Here is a 9468-nt window from a genome sequence, read left to right as displayed (position 1 = left end):
CGTCCTTTCCTCCTTCCCCTTCTTCCCCTTTCCGTGTGGCTGAGGGGGGACGTCCTTCGACGCCCCCCGTAGAATCCTATGATGGGGAAGCGGCGCGTGCCCTAGAGGCCTTGATGTGGCTGCATGATATTGACTCCACCGTGAGTGGATCTCTGCTGGGGGGACTCCAGGAGCGCTATTGCATCCCGGAGGATCACATCCTTAGTGCCCCAGAGCCGGGACAACAGGCGTACGACCCTGTCCCGAAGGGTTTTGCGCTGACTTTGGATGCCCTGGAGGCGGGTCTACACTTTCCCCTTCATCCCCTCATTGTGTCCTGTCTGTCTTTCTAGCGGATTTCGCCATCCCAAGTGGCGCCGAACTCTTGGCGTTACCTAGTGGTATTCCTAGGGGAATGCCACTACGCCAATATCACACCCACCCTCAACCTCTTTCTTTCCTGTTACCGCCTTTCCAAGGGTTCGGGGGGTTACTTCCTGTCTGCCCGGACGGGCTTTCGAGTCGGAGGGGCCCCTTCCAGTAATAAAGGGTGGAAGGGGAGGTTTTTTTACATTTGCCGTGCACGGGACTGGGGTTTTGGGGTTCGGTGGTCCGCGAGGGCGATCGACAATACCACCCCATGTTTGGGCGAAGCAAAGCGTCAAGATCTGGGGAGGCTCAAAGAGATTCTCCCCAGGTCGCAGGCCATCCAAAACATGACCGAGCGATGGCTGGTCGAGGCGGGTCTCAGCCCAATGCCTTTGGGTACGTTAGTGACGTTTGGTTCGGGTGTTCGCGTGGTTCATTTTTGGTACTAACATTTTCTCTATCTCTTACAGAAATGGTGAACCTCCGATCGCTTCTGGGGGGTCAGGCGTCGCAAGCTCCTCCCCCAGCTCCGCCGGTCGACCCACAACCCGGCTCGGAGGACGCCCCGTTGGAGGTCGAGGCCGGGCGCCCTCTGAAGAAGGCAAAGACAACACCTTTGAAGGGGCCTGAGGCGGGCCCCCGTCGGGGCGTGGCCGGGCCTAGTCGGCGGGCGGCTGGGAAGGGTCCGCACCCTATCTCCGTACGCGACCTGTGCCGACTGCCAGCCGGGGACGGGGAGTCGTTCCTGATGCGGCTGGTGAGCGAGATCCCACTCGTGGAGTCCAGCAAGCCCCCGGTCGTCCTGTCACGGACTTAGCTGGTTTTGCCTAAGTCGTGCGGCACCCTTGCGTATCCGTCCGCAAAGGTCAGCCTCCCCGAAGCCTCCCATTGTCCCTTAGGACCAACAAAAGAGAGAACGGGTTAGAGAGAACGCCTCAATCGGGATCCACAAGCAAACATCTCTGAAAAATACTTCATAGACAATGCAAATTAAAAACAGACTTTACAAGCTCTGGACAGTGGCACAACAAAGGGTAAAATGGTCCATTACAGACCGAAAATCTCTCGCACGTGTCCACATGACACAACCTTTATTTACAAGCCTAAAGAGGCCACCAACCCAACTAAAATGGGACTATTAAGCCTTCGGCCGCCCCTCTACATGCTGTACAAGGCATGGACATGCCAAAAGACACGAACATACATAAGCATTACATCAAACATCCTGTTTCGAAGTTTGTCCGTGACATTCTCCCCCACTTATTCCTTCAACGTCCTCGTTGAAGCCTTTGTTGCCATTGCAACTCCTCGCCTTTGCTGAGTCTTCAATCTTCTGCTCCAGCTACAATGCGTCTCTTGACTCCTGGCTGCTCTCCGTTGCTATTTTTGAGTAGTCGAACCTTTGATCCGCCATGCTGCTTCAACTCACCAATGACTCTGACTCTGGTGTGGGGTTGGCTGAGTTGTGTTGATCATTGTTGATTCCTGCGGATCCCCCAGATGAAGGAAAAGACCATCCTTACTACGCCAGTCTCTCAAATTCCTCATGCTGCTTGAACTGGGTGGATGCTTGTTGGAGCTTTAACGAGCATCGTCTCGCAAACTTCTGAAGTTTTGGGTCCTTTCTCCACAAAATTTGCTCATTGACTCTTCTTTCACTTAGTTGTCACATCCAAATAGGTTCGTATCACTTTCGCTTTCGATTGGCATTTCGTTGGGAAATGAAGCGGACAATCTAGTCTCAGTAGCACTGATCACCGTTGGTGAGGAGTTGACAACTATTATCTTCCATTATCTTCAAAGGGTCTTTGAACATATGCAGAGCTCCTCTGCTGGATAAATAAGAGAATTGGGGTACTCGGTTTCGCCCATTCTCTTAAGAGTTGAGAAGGTAAAGGTTACTTGACTTCGCCCGCCTCCTCGAGGTTGTACTCCATGCATCGAGCTGGTTACTGGCCTTCGCCTGCTCTTTGCTCACACTTCTGAAGCACTTGAAGTGTTTGCACTCCTTGTATTGAGTTAGCTACTGTGATTCACCTTCTTAATGCCATTGAACTTCTGGAATGTAGGAAGTTTTCACCCTAACTTGGAGTAGTTCTCTCATAGGTTTGGTCACTTCTGGGATTGTACCGTCTTCTCCATCAACCCTGTAGCCTACTCCCCTAAGTAGCGAAGGTACAGCACTGCGTACTGCCTGCTTCGTTCCTTGGTTATGCACTCTTGCATGACCCGAAGTCCTTCACTTTCAGCTATCTTAATGAGAAGCACATTGACACCGGTCTTACGAATTTCCTCGGCCTCTGCCCTTCAGCCTTGTCTCGGTACTTGGAGATTGCCTCTGTATGCTCCACCTCCTCGGCCCCTTTCACGACCAAGCACTCTCCCTTCATGAGAGCAAGGGATCAATGACTTTCACGGAAGTCCCGCCTCTATGGTACCATGGCGCTGCCATGCCCATGGCACTATTATCCGTCGCCTCGCATCTACATCCCTTTTCTTCATAATCAGTAGATATGCCTCCGTGACACTCCTCCGAGTCCACCTCCATTCTAACTGATTGCTTGATTTTTGGGTAGCTAAGTCCCTCTGGACTCGTCGTTGCTTCCTCGCCCCTTTCGACCCCCTGCTTCAACACCTCTGTGTTCTCCAAGCAATCCATTTGGTCGATGGAAAGACAGACTGCAACTCCCATGCATGGCCTCTGCCATCACGTTGTAGAGTTTGCACCGATTATGTTCTCCTTAGCTTCCTTGGTAGCAACGTTCGCTTACTCGGTCTTGTCGTCTGACTTGCAGGGCTCCCTTAAGCGAATATGAGCTCTGGAGTAGTCCAACTCTCCAGCTGCTTCGATCATACCTCTGCATGATCAAGTCCCTCCCATGGGACTCACTGACTCACTGGTACTTGCATTCAAACTTTTCCCTTAGTGGAACTCAGCCCCCATATGCTGATGACCAAGATTTTCATCCGATGCACGCACGGAAGACCCGCCTCTGCGGTACCATGGCCTTCACTCCTTGAATCCATAGCCCTTCTTACCGTCGTGTTGTTCACCGAAGTGGAGCTTCCAGTAGCTCCCGATCATACCTCCATATGATCTAGTCCCTCACGGGACTATGTTGTGTGTATCGCATTACCACGAACTATCCCACCACGATCCGCTGCACCATGTCGCCTCCTGGTGACATCTCCATTGCATTCTGATCCTTGTGGAATAAACTCGAATTGTGAACCCTCCATGTGTGGCCTCTGCCAATACATCGCAGGGTCTCTTCCACCTTCGATTTTGTTCGCTCCTTTGGCAATCGACCTTCATCCACCCACTCTTGGGTCACACCTAGATGAAGCACCGCTCTAGGATAGTCCGTCGCCTAGTAGCTCCCAAAGTCCACTTACTTCACTGTAATTTGTGCACCATTGTCTGGATCCTGGGCCTCTGCCCCTACCAACACAATCTCCGCTGCGCACTGCTTCCTTCATGATAACTTGAATGGCAACACTATGGCATATTCTTCAAGAGTACCCACCTTTGAGTCATCTTGCCCCGTGCTAAGGCCTTCTGAACCCAACTTCGCCTCTGTAAATTGAATCACCTTAGTTCCTCCATCAAATGCTCCTCCGAGATAAGGTGCATGTGCCCAGAAGCTCCCTTCATCTTTGGCACCATGCAAGATGAGTCCTCTCTGATAGAATGAATGGCCCATGGAACAACATGATCCTACTCTTGCCTCTACAAGAGTTCATGTCTTTGACCTCTGTCTAAGGAAAGCACTGCGCCTCTGCTCCATGTTCCAACTTCTATGATGGCTCCCTTCATGCGGCTTGGGTACTTCGCCAAGTTACACCCAAGTTGCTCCGCTCCTCGTTTTTGCATTGAGTCGATGGTAGCCCTCACGCCCACCATTCCACGGGTCAGCCCTCCCTTGAGTTCGATCTCCATATCGACTCCAAGTGTGCCTTCATTTAAGTTGCTTTGGGTCGGTCCCCCACTTGATCTCGCAATGCATCCACCAATGCATTCTCTTAAGCAAGATCATGTGACGACTCCTCGCTGCTTGCTCAGTCCATCGAGCTTCGTGGAGTTATTGTTTGTTGAGGTACTCCTCCTCAACATGTGAGGTTCGTCTCACATGATTCTCCCTCTGGAGAGCTGGGACTTATCCCTCCTGGATAACTGTCCCATTGGAGCAGCATCTCTCTTCGTTTCGGAGACCACCATCCCCTTAGACTACTCCGATCTGCTGAACAAACTATGCATTGTTCTGCCTCCTGCAAACGCACTTGCTAGATTGCGACTCCACGTCAATACAGCCCTCGCTGCACCACTCAAGGCCTAGCAACATGCTGAACTCGTTGCACACTTCAGCCTTCTACGGACGTATCCTTCACATGCCGAAGATAAAGTTTCAATGCTCCATGACGCCGAGTTTCGGTCGCCTTGGGATGGCCACGAACATTCCATCGTCCGCATACAAGCCCATGCATGAGTACCAAATTCTTCGAGTTAGCAATTCCCCTCACCTTTGTGAGCTTTGCATAACTCTTTTGGTCGTCGAGCAACTCATTCCACCTTGGATGGTCTCATCCTTTACCAAGCGCCTCGCTTGCCTTTAGCACCATCAAGTATAGTTGTCAACGTTGAGCTGCAGCTCAAACTCAGCCATCCCAAACTTTGTGCGCTCCAAATTCTTCCAAGCTTGCCTGTTCTCGTGGTGCCTCTTGTACGAAGGGTTGGCCATTCCTCTGAATGCCTATGTCAGATGCACGCTCCTCCAAGTGACTCCTTTTCCCTACATCTCCATGCCCGTTTTTCCCCAAACGGTGACGCGTATGCTGACTGCCCTCAATGCAGCCCCGCTAGGTCCCCCACGTTTGCATGCTAAGTGTTTCTATGAGTGCTTGTCCCGCTCTGATACCATCTGTCAAGGACTTAGCTGGTTTTGCCTAAGTCGTGCGGCACCCTTGCGTGTCCGTCCGTAAAGGTCAGCCTCCCCGAAGCCTCCCATTGTCCCTTAGGACCAACAAAAGAGAGAACGAGTTAGAGAGAACGCCTCAATCGGGATTCACAAGCAAACATCTCTGAAAAACACTTCATAGACAATGCAAATTACAAACAGACTTTACAAGCTCTGAACAGTGGCACAACAAAGGGTAAAATGGTCCATTACAGATCGAAAATCTCTCGTACGTGTCCACATGACACAACCTTTATTTACAAGCCTAAAGAGGCCACCAACCCAACTAAAATGGGACTATTAAGCTTTCGGTCGTCCCTCTACATGTTGTACAAGGCATGAACATGCCAAAAGACACGGACATACATAAGCATTACATCAAACATCCTATTTCGAAGTTTGTCCGTGACAGCCCGCTGGGGGGGCTTGTCCCGGGGGGACAGAGTGTGGGCCGAAGGGGATCTCTCCGCAGCGTTCCTCCGAGGCGCGCTTCACCCCGATATGGCTCGGGATTTGTACGTCCTACCCTCGGAGGTGCTGCTCAACAAGTCCGCCCAATCACTGACCTGGGTAAGTACATCTCCTCTTTTCCTGTTTGGTTTCGTCTGTCCGACGCTGACCTTCTTGACCCATCTCTCCTTTTGCAGGGCCTCCATTATGCGACGGCCCTGATGGACAGGGTGCGTGACGCCGGCCGGGTCATCGGGGGCCTCGTCAACTGCAACGCCGAGCTTCACCGCCAGGTCGAGGAGGTCCGAGCCGGGGACGGCCCAGAGGCTGTGGCGGCCGCCGAGAAGCGCGTGGCGGATTCTGAGGCGGAGGTGGCTCGCCTCCGGTCGGAGCTCAAAGCCTCCAAGAAAGCAAACGAGGAGCTCCAGAAAACAATAAGGGTGGAGCGAACGAACTCCGCCTGTTGAAGACGGAGGCGAGCGCCCTCAGCAAGAAGCTGGAGGAGGCGAAGGCCGAGACGAGAGCAGCCTCGGAGGCACTAGCGGAGGAGGCCCGTCTTCGACCCACCAGAGACAACGAGCTCCTCGAGGCGTACAAGAAGTCCGAGGGGTTTGTACTCGGGCAAACGCGGATGGGGCGGGTGTCCTTTGAGTATGGATACCGAATCGCCACGTCCCGTTTCCCGCTCGCCACCCTGGTCTTGAGGTGGAGGAGGACCCCTTCACTCCCCACCCCGAGGATCAAGGGGTAGACATGCCCGAGGAGGTCCCCTTCGACGACCGCCTGGACGTTCCACTGTAATAAAGGTGTTGTATTTTTGTTTTCTAAGTTGCTAGTTGGTTTTGTAAGTCGGGGTCGAGTCCTGTAAGTTGAGTCCTGTAAGTTTGTTTTCTTGAATAAAAAAACTTTTTCTCCTCTCGTGTGTCGCTTTCTTCTTCCTTCCTTTAGACGGAGACTTCTTCCCTTAGACGAATAACTTCATTTAAATGAAAAACTTCTTAAGGTTCTGGACGTTCCATGTTCTCGGCAAAGAAGAACCATCCATTATCGCGAGCCGGTATGTACCCGGTCGGATCACCTCGATAACCCGATAAAGTCCTTCCCATTTGGGGGCCAGCTTCCCCCTCGCTCGGGTCGGGTCGCTAACTTCGGTCTTTCGCAGGACTAGGTCGCTTAACTTAATTGGTCGGGGTCGTACCTTCTTATTGTAGACCCTTGCGACGGCCCTTTTATAAGAGAGAGCCTTCACGTGTGCGTCGGTGCGTCGCTCCTCGAGCACGTTGAGGCTGGCTCGAAGTCCTTCGTTCGAGACCTTCTCGTCATAGCCTCCTGTCCGAAGGGTGGCAATGGCTACCTCGGGCGGCAGGACAGCTTCGGTTCTAAACGCGAGGCTATAAGGGGACTCTCCAGTCGCGGTCTTGGGGGTGGTGCGTAGCGACCATAAGACGCTCGGGAGCTCGTTCGTCCAAGCCGATCGGGCTGCGGATACCCTTCTTTTGAGTCCGTCCAGAATGGACCGATTGGTTACCTCTACTAGCCCGTTCGTCTGAGGGTAAGCCACCGAGCTGAACCTTAGCTGGATTCCGTGGTTCGCGCAGAACTCCCGGAACCTCCTACTGGCGAACTGGGGCCCATTGTCGGTGATGATGGTTTTGGGCAAGCCAAACCGAGTCACCAGGTTCCTCCATATGAACTTTTCTATTTGCCGCTCCGTGATCGTCGCCAATGGTTCGGCCTCGACCCACTTTGTGAAATAATCCACACCTACGACGAGGTACTTTCGTTGTCCCGAGGCTGGGGGGAAAGGGCCGAGCAGGTCCAGCCCCCATTGCGCGAACGGCCATGCGCAGTCGATGGGGGTGAGCGGGACCGCGGGCTGCCGGGGTGTGCGGGCGTGTTCTTGGCACGAACTACACCGTTGCACGTGGGCCTTCGCATCCCGGCACATGGTCGGCCAGTAGTAACCTTGGCGAAGTATTTTGTGTGCCAGGGTTCGCCCGCCGATGTGTTCCCCGCAGATTCCCTCATGGACCTCAGCCAGAACTGTCCGAGCTTCGTCGGGCTCCAAACACCGTAGGAGGGGGTATGTGAAGGACCGCTTGTAGAGCCGTCCACTCACCTCAGTATACCACGCATGCGTGCGACGCAGGCACTGAGTCGTCGCTTCGTCGGGCGGAAGAGTCCCGTCCCGTTTGAAGCGTAATAATTCTTGTACCCATGTGGAAGGCGCGCCGCCCGAGGTTGCCGTTGCGACTTCGATGGCACGGGCAGGGAGCTCCTTGACCTCAGGCCCGACTTCGGGGGCTGGCTTCGATGCCAGCTTAGCTAGCGCATCGGCTCGCTCGTTTTCTCCCCTTGGGACGTTAGATAATGTAAAATGAGGGAACTTGGCGGTCAGGTTCTTTACCTATGCCAGGTACTTCGCCATGGTCGGGTCCTGGGCCTCGTATCCCCCGCTGAGTTGCTCGGCTACCAGCTGCGAGTCGGTGAGGACGCGGATGGTGACCACCTGCATCTCGAGGGCCAACCTGAGTCTTGCTAGGAGCGCCTCGTATTCCGCCTCGTTGTTAGTGGCCTGGAACCCGAAGCGGAGGGAACGCTCGAACGACCGCCCGTCGGGAGCTTGCAACACCAGCCCCGCGCCAGCGCCTTTTGAGTTGGCCGATCCGTCGACGTGCAGGACCCAGGCCTAGGGAGGTTGTTCGAGACCTTCGTCCCCGATCTGGGTTAATTCTGCGATGAAGTCGGCCGCGGACTGGGCTTTGATAGCGGTCCTGGGCACGTATTGTATGTCATGCTCGCCGAGCTCCACCGCCCATTTGAGAAGACGTCCTGCAACATCAAATTTAGACAAGATCTACCGAAGCGGCTGGTCAGTAATGACCTCCACCGGATGAGCCTGGAAGTAGGGGCGTAGCTTCCGGGCGGACATCACGAGCGCAAGTGCCAGCTTCTCAATTGGTGGGTATCGTTCCTCGGGCCCGTTCAGGACGTGGCTGACATAGTAGACTGGAAGCTGTTCGCCGGAATTTTCCTTGACCAGGACGGAACTGACTGCGTGCTGGGAGGCAGCCAGGTAGATGCCTAGCTTCTCCCCCGGAGAGACTGAGGCAAGTCGGGGAAGGTTGGCCAAGTGTTGCTTCATTTGCTTGAGGGCTTCCTCGCATTCTTCCGTCCACTGAAAATTTTTCGTGTTCTTCAATGCTCTGAAGAAGGGGAGGCAGCGATCACCTGATCGGGCAAGGAAACGGGACATGGCGACAAGCCTCCCGTTAAGGCGTTGTAGGTCTTTGATCGTCCGAGGTGACTGCATATTGATGATCGCCTGGACTTTCTCCGGGTTGGCGTCAATTCCTCTTTCGTGTATGATGAACCCGAGGAACTTTCCCAAGGTAACGCCGAAGGCGCACTTCGCGGGGTTGAGCCGCATGCCGTACTTGCGCAGCGTGGCGAATGCCTCGGCCAGATCGGCCAGGTGGGCTCCCGCCTCTTGGCTTTTGACAATCATGTCGTCGACGTAAACTTCCATGTTCTGCCCGATCTGGTGGGCGAACATCTTGTTTATTGTTCTCTGGTATGTAGCCCTGGTGTTCTTCAATCCGAAGGGCATGACCTTGTAGAAGTAGACCCCTTGATCGGTGAGGAAGGTCGTATGCTCTTGGTCTTCGGGTGCCATTCTGATCTGGTTGTATACCGAGAAGGCATCCATAAACGA

Source organism: Musa acuminata, chromosome BXJ1-6, assembly GCF_036884655.1.
Source record: "Musa acuminata AAA Group cultivar baxijiao chromosome BXJ1-6, Cavendish_Baxijiao_AAA, whole genome shotgun sequence".
Classification (NCBI taxonomy): Eukaryota; Viridiplantae; Streptophyta; class Magnoliopsida; order Zingiberales; family Musaceae; genus Musa; species Musa acuminata.
Note: the sequence above shows the minus strand (reverse complement) of the source record.